The following is a 20109-nucleotide window of genomic DNA, read 5'->3' on the forward strand; positions in this document are numbered from 1 at the left end:
GGTGCTTCAACCAACACTAATGAATGGGTCTCTGTTGCTTTTATATCCAGTCTATTGCTTCCCTTCTTGCCTTGGCAGGAGATTGGAACACTGGAATCATGATTAATGGACTTACTGGCCTTGCTGCAGCAGTAAACTGTGTAATCCAGTTGGATATCTCTCTTAACACCTGTGGTCACAGAACAAATAGTCTCAGGTTCAACCCAGATATTCTATTAGGGATCCAGGACTTAAATGTTTTAGAGTTAGAAATCAATGAATTTTGAGGTAGGAGGATTCTTTCCAAATAGCAACATTTTTCATTTTTAAAAACAAGTTTCAGTTCTGCCAATACAATTAGACATTATTTAAATTAAAAATAAATTGGAGTCCCAATGTCCAACAGAAAGCTTTCCAAATTCTGCCATTTTATGCTTGTTTTTGTGAGGATGGTGCTATCCCCTATGGAGCTAAATGAATTGTAATGGAATGAGATGTATTTTTCAGAAATGAACTGATAAAGTGAAATAGGTTTTTCTCTTTTAATTTTCATGGATAAAATCTAAAGTTAAGTGATTGTTTTCAGTTTTATTATTTTAATCTATATATTTTGATTCTTTTTGTTATGAATTTTCCACCACATTTCTCATTAATTGTTTCACCATGGCAAGAAGAGGGACCAAATTTTCTATGGCTCTGCCAGTGTGATGAACTTCTGGAGTAAAACCTATAGAACTGATAGGACTGCTATGATGGACTAGATGGCTTTAGACTGAGGTCCATGCTGGCTAAAACTGGAGAAACTCATCAGGTGTTGACTGCAGGAAAAAATTATTTTTTCATCTGAAAGACCAACTACGAGGTTTCAGATGATAGAGATTTGCAGCACCGGGGGGGGGGGGACTACTGAGGAAATCAGAGATCCGTGAAGTACTTAAATGAATTATCCTTAAGCATGGCAATTTATAGGATAGCACTTGAAATGGAGAGATAGAAAGGTCTTGAGTTGCTAGGGAGAGTACTTTATGAAAATGTTTTTCTGAAATTTGTATTCCATCAAGTAGAAAGACAAGAGACAAACTCTCCCCTTTATGTCTGGGAGGACAATAGCAATACATTTTTTATATGGGAATCTGCCTAACTCTTCCCTTGTCATCCCCAAACCATCACTTTAAGTCTTTCCTGGCGAAGAATGCCTTTCTATAGCAGTGCTCTCTTTTCCTCCTCCAAGTTCACTTCCAATACTTAGTTGCCTACTTAGGGACTGCCTTCTGTCAAGTTTAAATTGAATAAAAAACACTCAAGATATTGGTGGTCAAAGAGTTGTCTATCATGCTCTCTCACTTCGTAGCCACTCTGAGATTTAATATAGTTTTACCTTGATTCCTACTGAGATAGAGGGTTTGGGGGCTACAAAAGCCAGCATAAAATTAGGCAGATTTGCTCTCTTTATCTCTTTAAGACTATTAAGACATTCAGAGAGTAGAGGTTTATAAGAATACTATGTTCCAGAATTGTGATATATAATAGATTTCAATATTCTTTGATTTGTAGATATTAAAAAATCACTGGACACTTGATTTACTATGTTAGATGTAGTAGAATTGGTAGTTGGTAGAATTGGTGCTAAGTACTGACTAGATTTTTTTGATGATAAATGTTCAACAAATCTATCTTTTATATTTGCTTTCCAGTTCATGGAAATAGGAATCAATGAACTATTTGTCAAGAAATATTATTTCACTTTGTTAATGAGGCCAATGGTAAGGATTTAATCTCACTCTAGGACAGTTGGTCCATGACCAAACTTCAGCAGCCATTTTACAAGTTTTTGATGATTCAAAGGAGAACCAGTGATAATAGTGAACATTTACAAAGTATTTCAAGGTTACAAAGTATTTTACCTGTCATCTCTATTTTTACTTTTCACAGCAACCTTATGAGGTAGAAGGTATTATTATCCCCATTTTAATGATGAGGAAACTGAGGCAACAGAGGTTAAATGCCTTGCTGAAGGTCCCACAATTAGTTTTTGAGATATGATTTATATGTAATTAGGCAAATATTATATGGGCAGTTAAGTGGTGCAGTGGAGAGAACACTGGATCTGAAGTCAGAAAGATCTTAGTTTGAATTTATCCTTGGACAATTATTAGCCATGGACAAAGTCTTTAATCCTGTTTGCCTCAGTTTCTTATCTGTAAAATGACATGGGGGAAAGAAATGGCAAACCATTCTGATATCTTTCCTAAGAAATTCCCAAATGTAGTCACAAAGAGTTGGGGAAGAATAAAATGACTGTATAGCAACAACAACACCAAATATATTTCTAAAAGAATAGAAATGATCTCTCTTGGACTTTTGTTATCCTTTTCTGCTTTGTTCTGAGAGTGAATCTATTATCAAAATAGACTGCTGGCCATAGTAGGGTGATTTTTTTTTCAAACTGAGTGTTCTGTATCTAGACCAGATCTCATTCTATCTAGATGTTCCTCTTGGCCATTTTGCCATATGCTCTACTATTCCATTTGTGTATTCTTTCCTTCTTTCTACTCTTTGACTTGGACACTGTAATTAAATCAATAGTACTATTGTTTCTATATCAATTGCATGCCCTATTAATCAATTCATTATCCATTTTTCTCCTAACATCAGATCCCTCTTGACTGACCATTCTTCCTATGTATGTGTCACCTTGTATTATTAGAGTACGTTGCTTCAGGACTGACTGATTTTTGTATTTGGAAACCTAGCTGCCAGTCTGATGTATAAAGTAAGTGTTTAAGAAATGTTTTTTCATTCATTCATTCATTCATTCACTCATTCATTCGTTCATTGTCACTCTTTAGGTACATAACTAATAATATGATTACTATCTCTGAGTGTGAATGATTCAGTGACTTTTCTTGCATAATGAAATTGTTTTTCGTAATGGCTGAATCATTTCACAATTCCATCAATTCCACTATAGTCTACCTAATAGAAACTATTCCAGCATTTTTACCATTTTTTTGTGTAAGAGGTGAACTATCAGATTTTAATTTGCATTCTTTATTATTGGTGAGTTCTAGCATTTTTCATTTAGTTGTTGATAGTTTTAATTTCTTCCCTTAAAAAAACTATTTGTTCATATCTTGCATGCTTATTTATTGGGAAATGACTTAGTTATATTTTTGTGTCAGTTTCCCATAGATCTTGGATATCAGTTGTTTAGCTTGCCTTTTCAGGGAAAATGTCCTATTCAGATCAGTTGAAGAGACAAATTTTTAAGTGGTGAATCATTTCTGAGAGAAATTTGACTTTGGCCATGTATATACCATGACAGCTAAAATGAGCATGGTTAATTTAGATCATTGGTGTAGAGCTTAGCAGGAATCTAGCTGAACCCCCCCCCATCCCACCCCCACCCCCATTTTATTTCACTTTATTGAATCACTCAGTCTCCTGCCTGAGCCAGCATCAATGAGATCCCTTTGAATGACTGCCCAGTCCTCTGACATTCCTCTCCAGCAAAACAAGTCTGGTAAATGTCATCATAATGTACCTATATAGTGTTATGGTGAACATGTCTAACAGCCTTGGATGTTCTTTCCTTCTTTTTATGGGCACAAGAAGGAGGCTGGAAACAGATCCTTGGTTCTTTTCACATTTAAGGGTTTCAGCATGTTTTTTAAAATCTTCATCATCATTAGTGGTGATGGCCCACATATCTCTGGGAATGGTAGGAATTCTGTTCATTACTGGACTGAGACATTATTTCTGAAAGCCAAGAGATAAACATGACTACTCTTTCTCATAAATCTCAACTTCTGACTCAGCAATTTGAGGTTCCTTATTGAAACCAGGAAAGTATCTTTAATCACGAAAATATCTGGAAATTGTGAGTGTATATCTTTTTGGAGCTTGCAAGATAATTAAAACAGACAAGCTGTGATTGATGAACTTGAGAAGAATGGGTGAACTTAATGGCAATTGGTTCTTTTTCTGTCCTTATAACAACAGTCTCCCAACAAACATGAAGGAAATGGTAACAGTGGTCTTATAAGACAGGACAAAAAAGAGTGAAGGCAGTGTTGGAATCATGTCAAGTGAATATATAAGCACATCCACATTTGTATCAGGTATTTTTCGTAGGTTTTTCATCCATTGCCTTATGTCTTCCTCACTCTCTCCCCACCATTCCTCCCTTCCTCTCTTCCCTTCCTTCCTTCCTTCCTTCCTTCCTTCCTTCCTTCCTTCCTTCCTTCCTTCCTTCCTTCCTTCCTTCCTTCCTTCCTTCCTTTCTGCAGCTAGATGGCACAGTGGACAGAGCACTAACCTTGGAGTCAGGAGGATGGGAGTTTGAATCCAGCCTCAGACAGTTGATACTCACTAGCTATGTGACCTTGGACAAGTCACTTAATCCTGATTGCCTCACATCCAGGGCCATCGTTAGTCTTCCTGATTCAAAGCTGGCCACTGGATCCAGATGACTCTGGAGGAGAAAGTGAGGCTGGTGACAGCACAGGATATCCTCACTCAGATCTGAATTCATGGGCTTGTCATGGCATCACCTCCCTGATGTTATGATCGTCTTTGAGAATGAAGGACAAAAACAAAACAAAACTAAACATCATTCTTCTTTCTTCATTGCCTTTTCTTCCTTCTTTCTTTCCTTCCTCTATCTTCCTTTTCTCTTTCCTTTCCTTCCTGCCCTCTTTATTTTTCTCTCCCCCTCCTTTCCTTTCCTCTCTCTTCTTTATTGTCCTTTTTCCTTCTTTCCTTCCCTTAGCTTCCTTCCTTTTATCCCAGTCTCCTTTCTTTCTTTCCCTTCATCCCTTTCCCCTTCCCTATTTCCTCCTTTCTTTTTCTTTCTTTCTTCCTTCCTTCCTTTCTTTCTTTCTTTCTTTCTTTCTTTCTTTCTTTCTTTCTTTCTTTCTTTCTTTCTTTCTTTCTTTCTTTCTTTCCTTCCTTCCTTCTTTTCTTTCTTTCTCTCTTTCCTTCTTCCTTCCTTTCTTCCTTTTCCATTTTTGATATCTTTTATTTTTATACTACCTAAATTTCTTACTGTCTCTTTCAAACCCCAGCTACCACATATAACAGATGATATTTTTAAAAGAAAAAGAGAAGCAAAAATAAGAAAAGCTGATCAATAAGTCAAAAAATCTGAAAACATGCTCCATATTCCACATTCATGGACTTTTCACCTCTGCAGAAGGATCTGGGAGAAGTGGCCTCTCATATCTCTTCTCAGGATTTATGTTTGTTCTTTGTATTGTGTTTTTCTAATCTTTTGTTGAAAAGTCATGTTTTTCCAATTGTGTCCATCTCTTTCGGGGATTTCTTATCAGAAATACTGGTGTTGCTTACTATTTCCTCCTACAGCTCATTTGACATATGAGGAAACTGAGGCAACCAGGGTGAATTGCCCAGTTGGTAAGTGTCTGAGGCCAACTTTGAACTTTTAATGGTGAATCTTCCTGACCTTAGACCCTGAGATCTAAGCATTGAACCATTGTTTCAATAAATATTTTTTTAATTCCTTTTGAAATGAAGCACAGTAGGAGTAATGGACTCTGAGTCATGAAGACCAGGGTCCAGTTATCTACTCTTGCCATTTACTTGCAGTGAAACTTAGGGAAAATTTCTACACCTTATGGTACCTCAAACAACAGCTTGGAACTTAAGCACTAAGTCATAGATGCGTCACTCTATTCATAGAAAGTTTCCATACTGGGAAATCCTTCTGTGTATTTTGAAATGTTAAATAAACAAATAAGCAATATACTGTCCACATATTAATTACTATATTCATAGTAAATATTGAGATATCAAAGAGAAATTAAAATCTCAGCTAGAAGTTTGCTGATGTTTGGAATGGGGTGTGGGTAGCAGCAGTCCTGCTATTTCACATTATTTGGATTGTCTCAGCCCTGGTCAGAAGGGAGGTGGTGGCTGAGGTGGACATCATCTGGCAGCTTTGCTGCTTTTACTTGAGGCTGAGAGTCCAATTAGGGACCTACTGCCTCTTCAAATAATAGCCTAGGTGAGAAAGTATGAGCACTTGAACCAGGGTGATCACTATGAGTTGTTAGGGAAGGGTGGATGTGAGAGAAGTGGTAGTAGAAGTCAAATTTGATAGCTGATTAGATATTAAAGCGATAGAAGGATGAGCGATTCAGGATAATGCTGAGGTTATAAGCAAAGAATAATATTGGGGACCTCAGAAATCACTTCACCTTTTTTATTATACCTGACAAGTAGGTAGCCAGCCTTTGCTTGAAAACTTCTAGGAAAGGAGAATCCATTATCTTCTGAGGCAGCTCATCCAACTTCCAGATTGGTGCCATTTTCAGGAAACTTTCCCTTCTACGTAATCTCAATTTACCATCTGTCAGGTTCTACTAATTTCTCTCCTTTTCTTCTCTGGAGTCAAGCAGAACCAATGTATTCACTATTATACACGTACAATCCTTTAGATTCTTGAAGAGAGCTGCCATATTTCCCTTAAGTCTTTGCTTCTCCACACTAAATGTCTCCATCTCTTTTAATAAATTTTTATATAGACTGGATGCTTTCATTGGCCTGGTTGCCCTCCTCTTGATACTTTACAGTATATCAATGAACCTGAACCCAGACCCAAACTCAATACTTAAGGTTACAATGAGATTATCATTTTCTTATCATTTCCTTCTTCCAGGATGCTCCTATTAGCCTTATGGGCTTTTTTGGTCTCCTTCAGAACTTGTTGCCTACTAAAGCCTCCAGATGAACTTCTATCTTCTCTCATTTCTTCCATTTCGAGTTATTAATCTGGATTTTGAAACCCAAGATTTTCTATTTACCTCTTGAATTCCATGTTTTATCTGGATCCCAATTCTGTCTTTCATTGTGATAGCTATCCTTCTTAACATTGAATCCTCTGGAAAATTTGATAGGTATGGTATACTCTTACCTTGGTCTAATCATTCCAGCCAATTACTAATTATGTGGCACCTTAGAAGCCACTTATTATAAGTACCATACTTCTTGTAATCATTAGCTCATTGTGGGATGATGCCTCTGGGTTGATGTTTAACTACATAGAAAAGGATGAAATCCAACATGGTAAGAGGAAAAGAGAATTGAATTTGGAGTCAGACAAACTGGGTTTGAACCTCAGCTTGGTTATTGATATGACCTGTGGGAAATGATTTCACTTTCTTGGGCCTCAATTTCCCCATCTGTAAAATAAAACTACTGAATTAGATAATCTCCAAGGTCCCTTCCACTCTAAATCCCAGAATCTTCAACCACAATGAGTCAGATTCCAAAACTCACAAAAAAAACACCTCAGTGTTTTGTTTTCCCCCAGTGCAAGGAGGTTCAAACTTCTCTTGCAATTAATGACCTAATTTAGCAGCGCTGCATGTTGCTACCCCACACTAATCTGGCTTGGAGGCAAGTCGGCTATGGAGGATGACAGCAGGAATTATTCCGACAGCTGCCAGGAAAGTGAACACAGGACTTCAGAAGTTCCATGTTCCAAGTATGAGATCTACATGACTGGCCTCAGCAAAGATATTAGCATGGGACGATGATGCTCTGGCTCCACAATGAATAAATCATCACAAGAAATAATTAAACAAAAGACAGATGTCATCTTTTTCCCCATGAAACACTGGAAAGCAAGTCAGGAATAGAGAATGCAAGTTTTGAACCTTGAGAGTTCTTTAATTTCTTGTGCTTTCTATTACCATAAATTTTATTGCTATCTCAAAACTGACCCTCACAGACCTGAGGCTATTAGATCCTTAGTCCCCCACCTTCATGAACTATCAGCACCAGAGCATGATGGGCCTGGCCATTGATGGCACAGATTCAATGGAACCAAGCATCCGCCATAATCTAGGGATGGGCTTCCTTTTGCCTGGCAGAATTGATGGCCAGGTGTCAAATGTGCTGATGAAGTGCTCCAAGCCTGGTTTTGTGTTTTCAAACAGCAGTACACAAAACATTCAATATCTACATTACAAAGTGGCAACACAAGGATAAATCAAATAGCAAATTAAATTTAGGTGGGCCATCTGCTGCTTTGATTTTATGAATAGCAGCCCAGAGGACATCAACTGGGCTTGAATGTGTAAACCATTGCCTTTTATTGTGGGTATCTACTACCGTAGCTGGACAAATGATTCATCCATGCTGTCTGTCTTCTTGGAAAGGGTAGCTTTTAGTGAAGGAGAATTTGTTGTTGCTGTTTGTTAGTTTTTTTTAAAAAAAATAAAAATAAAATGCAACAGAAGAAAAACCAGCATGTACTTATTTCTCCAACTGCAACAACTCAGCATGGTTTAGTTGCTCATCAACAAGGGGTAAATTGTTTAATGCATAATTGTAAGTCGAACTGTAAAAAGCCATATAGACCTCCCCAATTTTATTCTCTTCTTCTGGCAAAAGATCATTACCTCTCCCAGGGCCCCTAATGGTGAAGCCTGTTACAGCTTTACCATTTGCAAGAAAATGCTTGTCTTCATTTGGCAGTGTGACTCCTAGACAGAATTTTGTCTCAGAGCCTTTAAGGTATCATGCTTCACCACAATTTCAGATCTCCTTTGGCCTTTAAGACACAAAACAAACCTCTTGGGGGATGTTTTCTTTCAATAAATTGAGATGTCTTATGAGCTCACTGAAATTTCCTTATGTTTTGGTGCTACCATTTGGAGGCGCCTTCTCCTCCTCCTCTTCCCCTATAGCTGCAGAGCAAACCTCTTTATTGAGTAGATTTTGCTCAACATCAGTGGTTGCCAAGGTCAGTGAGAGCTGCTTTTTTATTGACTGGAGCTTTTTAGCTAACACCATAAAACAAGTTCCCCATTTCTGAGGATAATAAAAGCCTGAATGTTATATGCAGTCAACAGATGGGACATAGGACCATTTTGGCAGTGGACAGTTGAAATCTGCCCTTCAGTTGTTTGCAGAAGGTACCCACAAAAGTCAACAAAAAGTCATTTTCACACACAATTTAGTTCAGAGAGAAATGTGAAGAGAATGATTGGTCTAAATCCAATGTGTGTAAGGTTTAGCAGTTGGGAAGTTCTGTTGGACAGTAAGTTGTGAGAGAGTGTTAGATTGATAAAAAGTATGAGATTTGAGGACAATTCAGTTAGAAAGAATGACTTGGTCTCTGAGGCAAGTGGATAGCTAAGGCAGGGACTATAATGAATTTTGGGAAAAGGCCTGTTTTTTTTTTAAGGAAAAAAATGTTAGTGTGGCCAGAATTCTCTTGGAAACAACTCAATAATTCAACTTTCTAGCTAGATTTGCTTAGATAGACCACACATTCAGCCTCATTGTTAGACTTGTGCTGTTGAACCATCATGATGGGGATTTGTTATTCGAGCCCTAAAGTACTCCTGATTTGGTGTGAGACTAATATTGTTTGCAGTGCCTAGAGATTTTGATTTTCAGTGTTTGTTGAAAAATGCAAACCATATGAACTGGATTTGCAATTAGTATTATTACCATTTAACACTTGTGTAGTGACCAGGGCTAAGTCATTTTTCTTCTTTGGGACTTGGATTCCTCATGTGTGAAATGTGGCACTTGGCCTTGATGATCATTGAAATTCCTTCCAATCATGGTCCCATGTGGGCAGTTGTAGTGGACAACATATCCACCCTTTGCTTACAGCAGGGTGGGGCAAGGAAGCAGTTATCTCTTTTCTGTATCTCCCTCAGTAATTACGAACTCCTTGAGCTCAAGTTGGGCTTCTTTCTTCAGTGTTGAGCATAGAAACAACTCAGACCATACTGTGCTTAATAAGTGTTTGTGGAATCACACTTTGGATTACATAACAGCAGTGGCTTATATTTATATAGCAATTAAAGCCTTGCAAGGCATTTTAGCTACATGACCAATTCTTATTACAACAGTCCAGTTAGCTAGAGCGTTGTTTTTGTTGTTGCTGCTTTTGGTGGTGGTGGTAGCTGGATGGTGTGGTGGATAGAACACTTGGCCTGGAATCAGGAAGACCTAAATTCAAATCTGAACTCAGACTCTTACTAATTGTGTGACCCTGGAAAAGTCACTTGACCTGTGTTTGCGGCAATTTCCCCATCTATGGCGTAATGGATAACAATAGCACCTACGTCCCAGGATTGTTGTGAGGATCAAATGAGACAATATCTACTAAAACTCTTAGGACACTGCTTGGCAGGCAGTAGATATTATATACATTCTTCCTTTCTCCCTTCCCTTCCTTTTGTTGTTTGCTTGGGTCCATTATTTCTTTGGGGTAATGACCTCATAAGGAAAGAATTTCCTTTTTCAAATGCAAACCAATGATCTCTCTGCTATGGTCCTCCATAGTGTTCGAAAGTTGCCTGGGATACGGGAAGATTACTGACTTTTTCAGGATCCCACAGTTAATGTGTGGCAAAGGTGGGGGATCTTGCCAATTCTGAGATCAACTCTCCATCCACCATGTTGCACTGTAATGAGAGATAGCATCTCTCTTGTGGAAAGAGTCCTGAATCTATTTTGTCCTCCCTCAGATAATAACTGTTTCATCTTGGGCAAATAATTTAATCTCTACAGGCAACAGATTTCTTATACCTAAACAAGGGTGGATTTAGTGAGTTATTGTGAACCTTAAATTAAGTGATGTATAGAAAAATAATGGGTCCACTATACTAACATTCTATGAAAAAATCTAAAATATTACATTGAATATTTTGAAACATCAGGAGAAAGACATATGCAAGTAGTGTAAAAAACATTTGAAAAGTGGCTTTTTATACATGTGGTGAGAGGTGGCATGGATAGATCATAGAGGGCCAACTCTGAAGTCAGGTTGACTCAGGTTAGAATCTTGTCCCTGGAACATTCTGTGTGACCCTGTGTGGGCCAATCAACATCTCGATGCCTGAGGAAAATTGCTGATTCTATAAATTTCCAGTTTTCATTTTTGGAAGAACTCTTTGTACTAGAAACTATCTGCTCTATTGAAATGACAGGTCAAGATTAAAAACAAACAAACAAACAATATACTTGTATAATGAATTATCACAAAGCACAATTCATTGCATCAATATTTGTCACTAACATTTTTCCTTGTGTGTATCTTGCTTCTTTTTAGATGAAGTCCGAGAGGGCAGATGCTATAACTTTCTGTATATTCTGGATGTATGATGAGCACAAAATTATATTGCATTAACAGAGCTTTTCTATTTTGGGGAAAATTACATTCTACATACAAGAATAGGTAAGAAGCTTCTTAATTGAGCAGGCCTTTGATTGAACAATAAATATGATGTGTGTTTAGACTGTGGTGAAAGTGTCTGGGACTTGGAAGCAGGAAAATTTGAGTTCTGACTTGCCTTCAGATACTCCCTAGTTGCATTACTCTGGTCAAGTCACTTAACCTTGGTCTCAGTTTTGTCATCTGTAAAATGGGGATACTTCCCAGGATTGTTGGGAGCAACAGTGAAATGTAGTGAAATGTAATATATGTTTGAAGAACATTTAGAAATTCTACATTCTATTAAGGGAGTCATGTTGAAAACAGTTACATAAATACAAGATAATTTGAAGAAGGAGAGAACACTAGAAGCTAGCAAGAACAGGGCAAATATCCCAGAGGTGGTATAATACCTGAGCTGAACCTTGAAGGTAGGGTCATATTTACTTCTCTCTTTGTTCCAGAACATTCTGGTGTAGTTTAGTGGCTTGTTATTTTTAGATGAGCTCCAACGTTGTCTCTCTATATGACCTCTGCCTTTGCTGCACATAAACCTTCAAACTGGCCCTACTTCTACATTGACTTTTTTTCATACCTCCCAAAGCCCAACTTATTTCTTTGTTATACTTTTATCCTTGCCCTAATTCTCTCCTAGATCAACTAGACACATCTTCAGGGTTCCATATTTCAACACAATCAGCTGGATCTTCAAGGGTGAAATTGAGAGTTCAGTATAGGATACCAGCCATGATGACACCTGCCTCAACTCTTAAACCCAGTGGTCCAAGCTCTGGACAAAAAGCTAAGTGAGGATGTCTAAAGGTGCTACTAGTTAGAAGGTATCTTGATCTAAAGTTCAAGACACACAATATAGGAAGAAACTGTTTTAAGGGACTGTACATATCCTTTCTAGGTGTTTATGTAGAATTTATTTGGACTGAGGATGTCATGATATGACCACCATATTGATTCTTTTGTCTTTTCCTTTTTCCATTTCATACATTTTTTCATCATTCTCACATGAGTTTCCTCTTCTTGTATAATATGGTATCAATCCAGTTAATGATTCATACATAAACCTGTATTTTCCTGAGGGAAGTTGGAGGGAAATCTGAATCTTTCTAGAAATAAAAGTAAATAGGGTTTGTGGGAGAACCACATGAAACTTGAATCAACATACGTTGTAGAGATAGAATTGTAGAATCTCAGAAGTTGGAAGCTGAAAATCCATCTAGTCCAACATTACTTACCCAAAAAGCATCCTGTTTCACAAGCTTGACATATGACCTACCAGATTTTGCTCAAGGACCTCTGGTAAGGTAGAAACCCTCTGCCTACTGAATCTAGAAACAGAAAGAACTGAATTTAGAAGCAAATTAATAAGAGTTAGTAAATTAGTAAAACAGAAAAGGTCCTCCCTGGCAAGACCTGGACCTAAAGCTCTTCTCCTTCCCTCCCAATAACTTCTCCTGTGCTGGTCTCATGCTGATCCAGGGCAATAATGTTAAACTCATAGAGTTTTTATCCTTTTTGTTGCTCAACATTTTTCGGTTGTGTTCAACTCTTCATGACCCCTTTTGAGGGTTTTATTGGTAACAAAACTACAATGATTTGCTATTTTCTTCTCCAGTTCATTTTACAGATCAGGAAACTGAAGCAAACAATGTTAAGTGACTTGCTAGTATGCATTTGAGGCTGAATTTGAACTCAGGTTTTTCCTGACTCCAGAACTGATGTTCTTTCCAGTACCATTTAGCTTCCCTGCAGGCTTTGTATTGACATGGAAACTATCTATTTATATTAAGTATATTTATTGTATTTCATTTATTTTTTTTAACATTTTCTGATCACATTTTGATTTGGTTTGGGCCACACTTGGGAGCTTTGTTGATGCCCTGTGAACAGTTTATTTGACATTTCTGCTTTAAACAGTTCTTTAAGAATAACTATAAATCGCAGAGAAGAAGCAAACATATATTGTTAGATGAAGTTTCTTTACTTGCAAGTTTCCAATCCCAGGCTAATCACAGGTTCAGTTCCTAATCTCAATCTCTAATAGTGTTAAATACAGAATAAATGTAAATGAATGGAAAAGATGGGGATTGAGGAGTATAATTTCCCATATTGGTCAAATCACAGATCAATCTTACATCTATCCTTAAATAACAATAGTAAAATTGAAGAGAATAAGCATTTCTATAGCATTTGCTATTTGATAGACAGTCTGCTAAGTATTTTACAATTATCCTTTCATTTGATCCTCATAACAAACCTGCCAGGTAGGAGTCATTATTATCTCTATTTGATAGTTGATGAAACTGAGGCAAATAGAGTTCAAATGACTTACCTAGAGTCTCACAGCTAGTACATGTCCAAGGCAGGATTGAATTCAGGTCTTCCAACTTCTAAGTTTAGTGGTCTATCCACTATGCCATAGCTGCTCCATAAAGTACAGAATTAATGTGAATGCAAAGAAAAGAAAGGCGGGTGAGGGGAGAGAGGAACTATTGGTTATCTTTAAATATTTGAGTCTTGTTGAAAAGGAATTTAGATTTTGCTTAATTCAGAAAGAAAAACAAAGACAAATAGATGGATGTTGTATAGGAAGAGTTTTGGTTTGACATTAGGAAAGTCACCCTAATAACAATCTATATGAAAGTGGATGATCTACGTTAGGGGGTGATGAGATCTCCTTTCCAGCAAGTTTTCAAGCACAAGCTTTGAGATATTCTAAGAAAGAATCATGACCAGGTGCCTTTCAATATGGAGATTCTTTTATTCTAAACTATACAGGGATGTATAAATACAAATTGTTAACATCAAGAAAGTTGATACACAAAGTCAGGATGCCAAGAGATAAACCTATAAACAAAACTTCTTAAAGTTATAACATGAAAACAAAGGATAGTCTTTGAGATGCATAGAATCATGGAATTTTGGAATTGGAATAGATAATCAAGTTCAGGCATCCTTTTATTATAGATGAAAACTATAGATGTGGGTATGCCATTTTAATTGGCTTACTCAAGTAGATAGTGCTTAGAAATAGAAATACTGAACAAGACAAGACCAAGGATTGATTAACTTGAGGATGCGTTAGGTTAATGGCAACTGGTTCTTTTTCTGTCTTTAATTTCAGTCCCCCAAACATGAAGAAAATGGCATCAGTGGTCATATAAGACAGGACAAAAAAGAGTGAAAGCAATGTTGGAATCACACAAGTGAATCTATAAGCACATCCAGATATTTTTTATAGGCTGGTTTATTTTTTCATTCATGCCTTATGTCTTCCTCCTTCCCTTCCCACCATTCCTTCCTCTCTTTCTCCTTTCCTCCCTCCCTCCCTCCCTTCCTTCCTTCCTTCCTTCCTTCCTTCCTTCCTTCCTTCCTTCCTTCCTTCCTTCATATCAGAGAGAATCAGTGTTCAATTTACTGGCCTAAGTTTTTTCCAGAATCTATCGCCTCTACTTTAGAAAATCAATCATTGTTTCCATATCTATATCTTCATTATTTCTTCAGCTAAACTTTTCTTTTTCCTAGATCATAGGGCTTAGCAAATTAATGTGCAAGTTTCTAATGTTTCTTCCTTCTCAATCTAGATTTTATAACCCTACAAAGTGTTAAAAAATGTTTCCTGATCAAATTAGAGGGCAGCTAACTACTGGCTGGCAAAATTTTGTTGATACATCCTGTGGCCCTTTAAAAGATCAAAAGATCTTCTCTACTCAGTAGTCAAGGCTGTTAGTAATAGAAACAAAGAGAACCATTTAGAGAGGAAGAAATTAGCCCTTGAAAGAGGATTTTTTTTGCTTTTTTCTTTGTCTCTGCCCAAGGATTGTGTACCTGTGTGCGCCTGTGTGTATATGCCTGTGTGGCGTGCGCATGTGTGTATGTGTGTTTTGTCCAGTAGGAGATGCTTCACTCATCAGAGAGTTGATCATATAGTGGAAGGCTGTCAGAAGAAAGTCTTGGGTAGTTCATCCTTGTGAGTTGGGAAGAAAGTCAACCTTAACCATCAGAAGTTGAGCCAGGAATATGGCAGGAAGGTCAGCTAGGTGATTTGTTCAGCAGGAAGACACCATAAGGGAAGGACATTGTGTCCTACAGTAGTAGGGATGTGACTTGAGGTCCCGTGTATTTGTTTCCCAAATGTTTGCTTGTCTACTAGTATACTCTGAAGTGTGTGCTCATTCCTTCCCACCAATGCTGTTTGTAGTTGTTGGAGACCAAGGCTGATGAGCAGAATGCTTTGCTAATATTATTCTTACAGTGACGTCTTAATGTAGGATTTGTTTTGATCTCATTGTGTCTTCTGTCTATAAGCACTTTAGAAAGGTCCTGGTGACCCTTCAGGAATGGTGACCCACAGAGTTCCTTGTACTTTGGATGGTCACCCATCACCCACCTATAATCTGCAAGTTTAAGTTGGGGTACTTACCATAGGGATGCTTCCAACGTCTAATCATTTCTTCTAGCTTTAGCTTCAAGACCAAAGAGAGCAAGCCTTCTTCCCTAGGAAATTCTTCAAATACCCCCAAATAGCTAACATATCTCTTTCCTCAAATTTTTTCTTTTCCACATTAAACACTCCCAGTTCCTTCAATCAATTCTCATTTGACATGAACTCAAGACCTTTTATCATTCTGGTTGCCCTCCTTTTATTGACCTGGATTAAAAAAGTCAATTTCCTTGTTGACATGTGGTGTGGAGGAATGAGCACACTATTTCCTATGAGATCTAAACAGTGCAGATTATCACAGCACAATCTCATTCCTCATTTTGAACACCATGTATTTCTTAATACACACAGTTTAAGAGCACATTAACTTTGACCCATGTCAAGTTTGCAGTTAACAAAATCCCCTAGGCATTTCTTTTCCCCCCCGACAACATGCTGCCGAGCTACACACCTTCCCATTCTGCAGTTGTTAAATTCTGAAGTTTTGATTTATGTGTATTAAATGTAGAACTGAGCAAATGTTAGAGCATCTTTTATATCTAGTTTTTTTATCTGAAGAATACTTTCCTTGACTGAAAAAATTGAAACAAAAGAGCTAACTTCTCCATGGTGTGAAAAAAAGGCATATAGTAAATAGAGTACCAGTAAGATGTAGGTTTATATTTTATTTCTGAATCACATCTGAATCATGACTCTTGTTGTCACCTGATTTCTGGCAAATTCTGCAACTAAATTGTACAAAAACTGCCATTCTATCAACATTAGTAGCGGGCTTTTCCTCTCCCAGAATTCTCTAGAACAATACAACTAATGTAAAATAATATTATTTCCCTTGGACATTTGTAGTAAAGAGACCAAAGGTCCCTTGTTCTTATTATTCTGACTACATCTTTAAAAATCCCTCTGCTATGGGCTTGATGCTCTCTGAATCAAACCAGCACCTGCAAGTTCCCTTAAATACCTTTATTTATGGCATTTTTTTGCTGTCACCATTATTTTCCTAGTCTTGGGTGATGCACAGCATATTCTCTTCTATAAGGACAAACCAATTTCCAATTACTCCTTCATATCCATCTCCTGGATTCTTTGACTTCAAGACTCACCTGTTTTCTGACTTTGCCCTGGTCACTACCTTTTGAGATCACATTCCATCTACTGTATACATCTTATATGTGGGTAGTTGTATACATGTTTTCTCTAGATTCCTGAGTGAAGGGAATGTAAATTTTTTGTCCTCTGCCTCTCAGAAGTTAATAAAATAGCTGGCAGATAATAAAAAACTTAATAATGATACCAACTAGTTGTGAGACCCTGGACAAATCACTTAATCTCTGCCTCAGTTTCTTCAACTGTAAAATGGGGACAATAATAGTACCTCTCTCTCGGGGCTGCTGGGAGGATAAAATGTTCCGAAAGTCCTCAACACATTGCCGAGTATATGGTCGGTTGGTTGGTTGGTTCTTGTTCTTCATTGAAGAAAACCAAAATGACACCACTGCCTTAGAAATAAGTTGCAGTGGTCTGATTGTGTCTGATCAGACCAATTGGAACCTGGGCACAAATAGTCTATGTGAACACTCAGAGTAGTTTCTCTGAACTTGAGCATCTCATGTTTCCTTGGAGTTGCTTCTAACCTAGTCATACAGCACAGCATCATCTCTGATGAGGGCACACTATATTGGGTGGTCCTGTGCCAGTGTCTCCCATGCTTTACAATTATTTTCACATTTCTTCAGAGAGACTTTGAGAGTATTTCTGTGGTAGGCATTCATTCTTTAAATACTTAGTTCCTTCTTCCTCCATTTACTGAATGCCTTAAATAATTTAAATTAAATATAAAAGTTAAGATATTTTTATTGCCAAATTACATGTAAACTTTTACTAATTTTTAGTTCCAAATTCTCTCCCTCTTTCATGCCCTCCCCTACCCATTGAGAAGGCAAGTAATATATTTCCTAAACTGGTGAAGTCTTGTAAAATATATTTCTATATTAGCCATGTTGCAAAAGAAAACATATGACAAAAGCAAGAAAAATAGAGTAAGAACTATGTTTCAATCAACACTCAGAATTGATCAGTTCTTTATGGAGGTGGATAGTATTTTTTTCATTATGGGTCCTTTAGAATTAGCATGAATCATGTACTGAGCAGAGTAGCTAAATCTTTCACAGTTGGTTACCATTATAATATTGCTGTTACTCTGTACAATGTTCTCCTAGTTCAGCTCACTTTACTTTTGCATGAGATCACAAATCTTCTCAGTTTTTTTCTGATACAACTCATCATTTCTTATGGCACAATAGTTCATCACACTTAAATACTACAAGCTTACTCAGCCATCCCCCAATTGATGGCATTCCCTCAATTTCTAATTCTGCTAAAATATTTTTTCATCTTTTCTTTGATCTCTTTGGGATACAGATTTAGCAGTAATATTGCTGGGTCAAAGGGTATGCACAGTTTTGGGATTAGTTCCAGTTCGTTCTCTGGAATGGCTGGACCAGTTTACAACTGCACCAACAGTGTATTAGTGTCCAATTTTCCAACAGTGTATTGGTGTCCCATTTTTTTCCTCATTCCTTCCTGCACTTGTTTTCCTTTTCTGCCATATCAGTCAAACTGAAAGGTGTGAGGCAGTATTTCAGAGCTGCTTTTAATTTCCATTTCTTTAATTCATAGTGATTTAGAGCATTTTTATGTGACTATTGACAGATTTGATTTCTCCATCTTCTGAAAATTACCCATTCACACCCATTGACTATTTAATAATTGGAGAATGGATTTTATTTTTATGAATTTGACTCAGTTCCTTATATAATTGAGAAATGAAGTCTTCATCAGAAAAATTTGCTGTGAACTCCCCTCCCCCAGTTTCTTATTTTTTTCTAAATTTTCTCTATTAGTTTTGTATGTGCAAAATCTTTTTAATTTCATAATTCAAAATGATCGATTTTGCTTCCCATGATCTTTTCCTTGTTTTTTTGTTATAAACTCATCCCTATTGATTAGACAGATATATTTTCCCATGCTTCCCTAATTTACTTATATCACTTTTTATGTCTAAATCTTTATCCAGTTTGACTGTAATATGCTATGAGAGGTTGGATGCCTAGTTTCTGTCAAGATGTTTTATATATTTTTTTAATTTTTACAAGGCAATGGGACTGAGTGACTTGCCCAAGGTCACTTGGCTAAGTAAGTATTAAGTGTCTGAGACTGAATTTGAACTCAGGTCCTCCTGCTCTATCCACTCTGCCACCTAATCACATCATTGCTTTCTAATTTTTCTAGCAAATTTTTGTCAGTTGGTGAGTTCTTAATCCCCCCCCAAGTTTGTATCTTTGGGTTAATCAAATATTAGGTTATTATAGTAACTTACTATTGATAGTCTTGTCTTTTGTCCTTCTGGATGAATTTTGCTATAATTTTTCAAGTTCCATAAAATAATTATTTGGTAGTTTGTTTGGCATGGTACTGAATAACTAAATTAGTTTAGATGGTATTGTCATTTTAATTATGTTGGTTCAGAATATTCACAATATTTCTCCAATTGATTAAATGTCTTCCTGTGTGTGAGAAAAAAATGCTTGTGTTCAATATGTTCCTTGAATTAATTTTTGTCACAAGGATGCCCAAGTATTTAATATAGTCTGTAGTTATTTTCAGTGGAATTTCTCTATCTCTTTCTGCTAAAAAGTTTTTTGTTGGTAGAACATTGATAGAAATGCTGATGATTTAAGTGGGTTTAAATTAATTACACAAGGAAATAAATAGTAAAACTATACCAGTGGGGGACCTCAGCTTCTCCCTTTCAAAACTAGATAAATTTAGCCATAAAAGATAAGAGAGAAATTAAGAAGCCTTATAGAAATTTTAGAAAAAGTTAGATATGCTAGACCACTATTGAAGGAAATAGAAAAGAGTTTATATTTTTCTCAGCTTTACATGGTACCTGCAAAAAATATGACCGGGTATTAGGGCATAAAACCTCACAAACAAATGCAGAAAAGTAGAAATATTAAATGCACTCTTTTTAGATTATAAAGAAATAAAAACATTCAATAAAGGACTATGGAAGCATAGATTAAAAATTAATTGGAAATGAAATAATCTAATTCTAAAGAATGAGTGGATCAAAGAATAAATTATAAAGACAATAATTTCATCAAAAAGAATGACAACAATGAGATATTCAATAAAGGAACATGGAAGCATAGATTAAAAAATAATTAGACATGAAATAATCTAATCCTAAAGAATGAGTGAATCAAAGAATAAATTATAAAAACAATTTCATCAAAAAGAGTGACAACAATGAGATGCTAATGCAGTCAAAGCAAGATTTAGGGGAAGGTATATATCATTAAAGTACACATCAATATAAAGAAAATGAGAAGATCAATTAAATAAGCATGGACATAAAAAAGTCTAGAGAAAGAAAAAATTAAAATTTTCTACTTAAAAATTCTAC

The 20109-nt window shown here is 36.6% G+C and overlaps 1 long non-coding RNA gene across 1 annotated transcript in view; it reads left to right on the forward strand.

Moving 5' to 3' along the window:
• Positions 1-11117: 11117 nt before the first annotated feature.
• Positions 11118-20109, forward strand: part of LOC141491636 (uncharacterized) — a 68061-nt gene continuing 59069 nt past the window's right edge. Inside the window, exon 1 of the long non-coding RNA XR_012469681.1 lies at positions 11118-11203. This is a non-coding gene — a long non-coding RNA (uncharacterized LOC141491636). The remainder of the gene's footprint in view (positions 11204-20109) is intronic.

This window comes from Macrotis lagotis, chromosome 6 (genome assembly GCF_037893015.1).
Source record: "Macrotis lagotis isolate mMagLag1 chromosome 6, bilby.v1.9.chrom.fasta, whole genome shotgun sequence".
In the NCBI taxonomy this organism is placed as follows: Eukaryota; Metazoa; Chordata; class Mammalia; order Peramelemorphia; family Peramelidae; genus Macrotis; species Macrotis lagotis.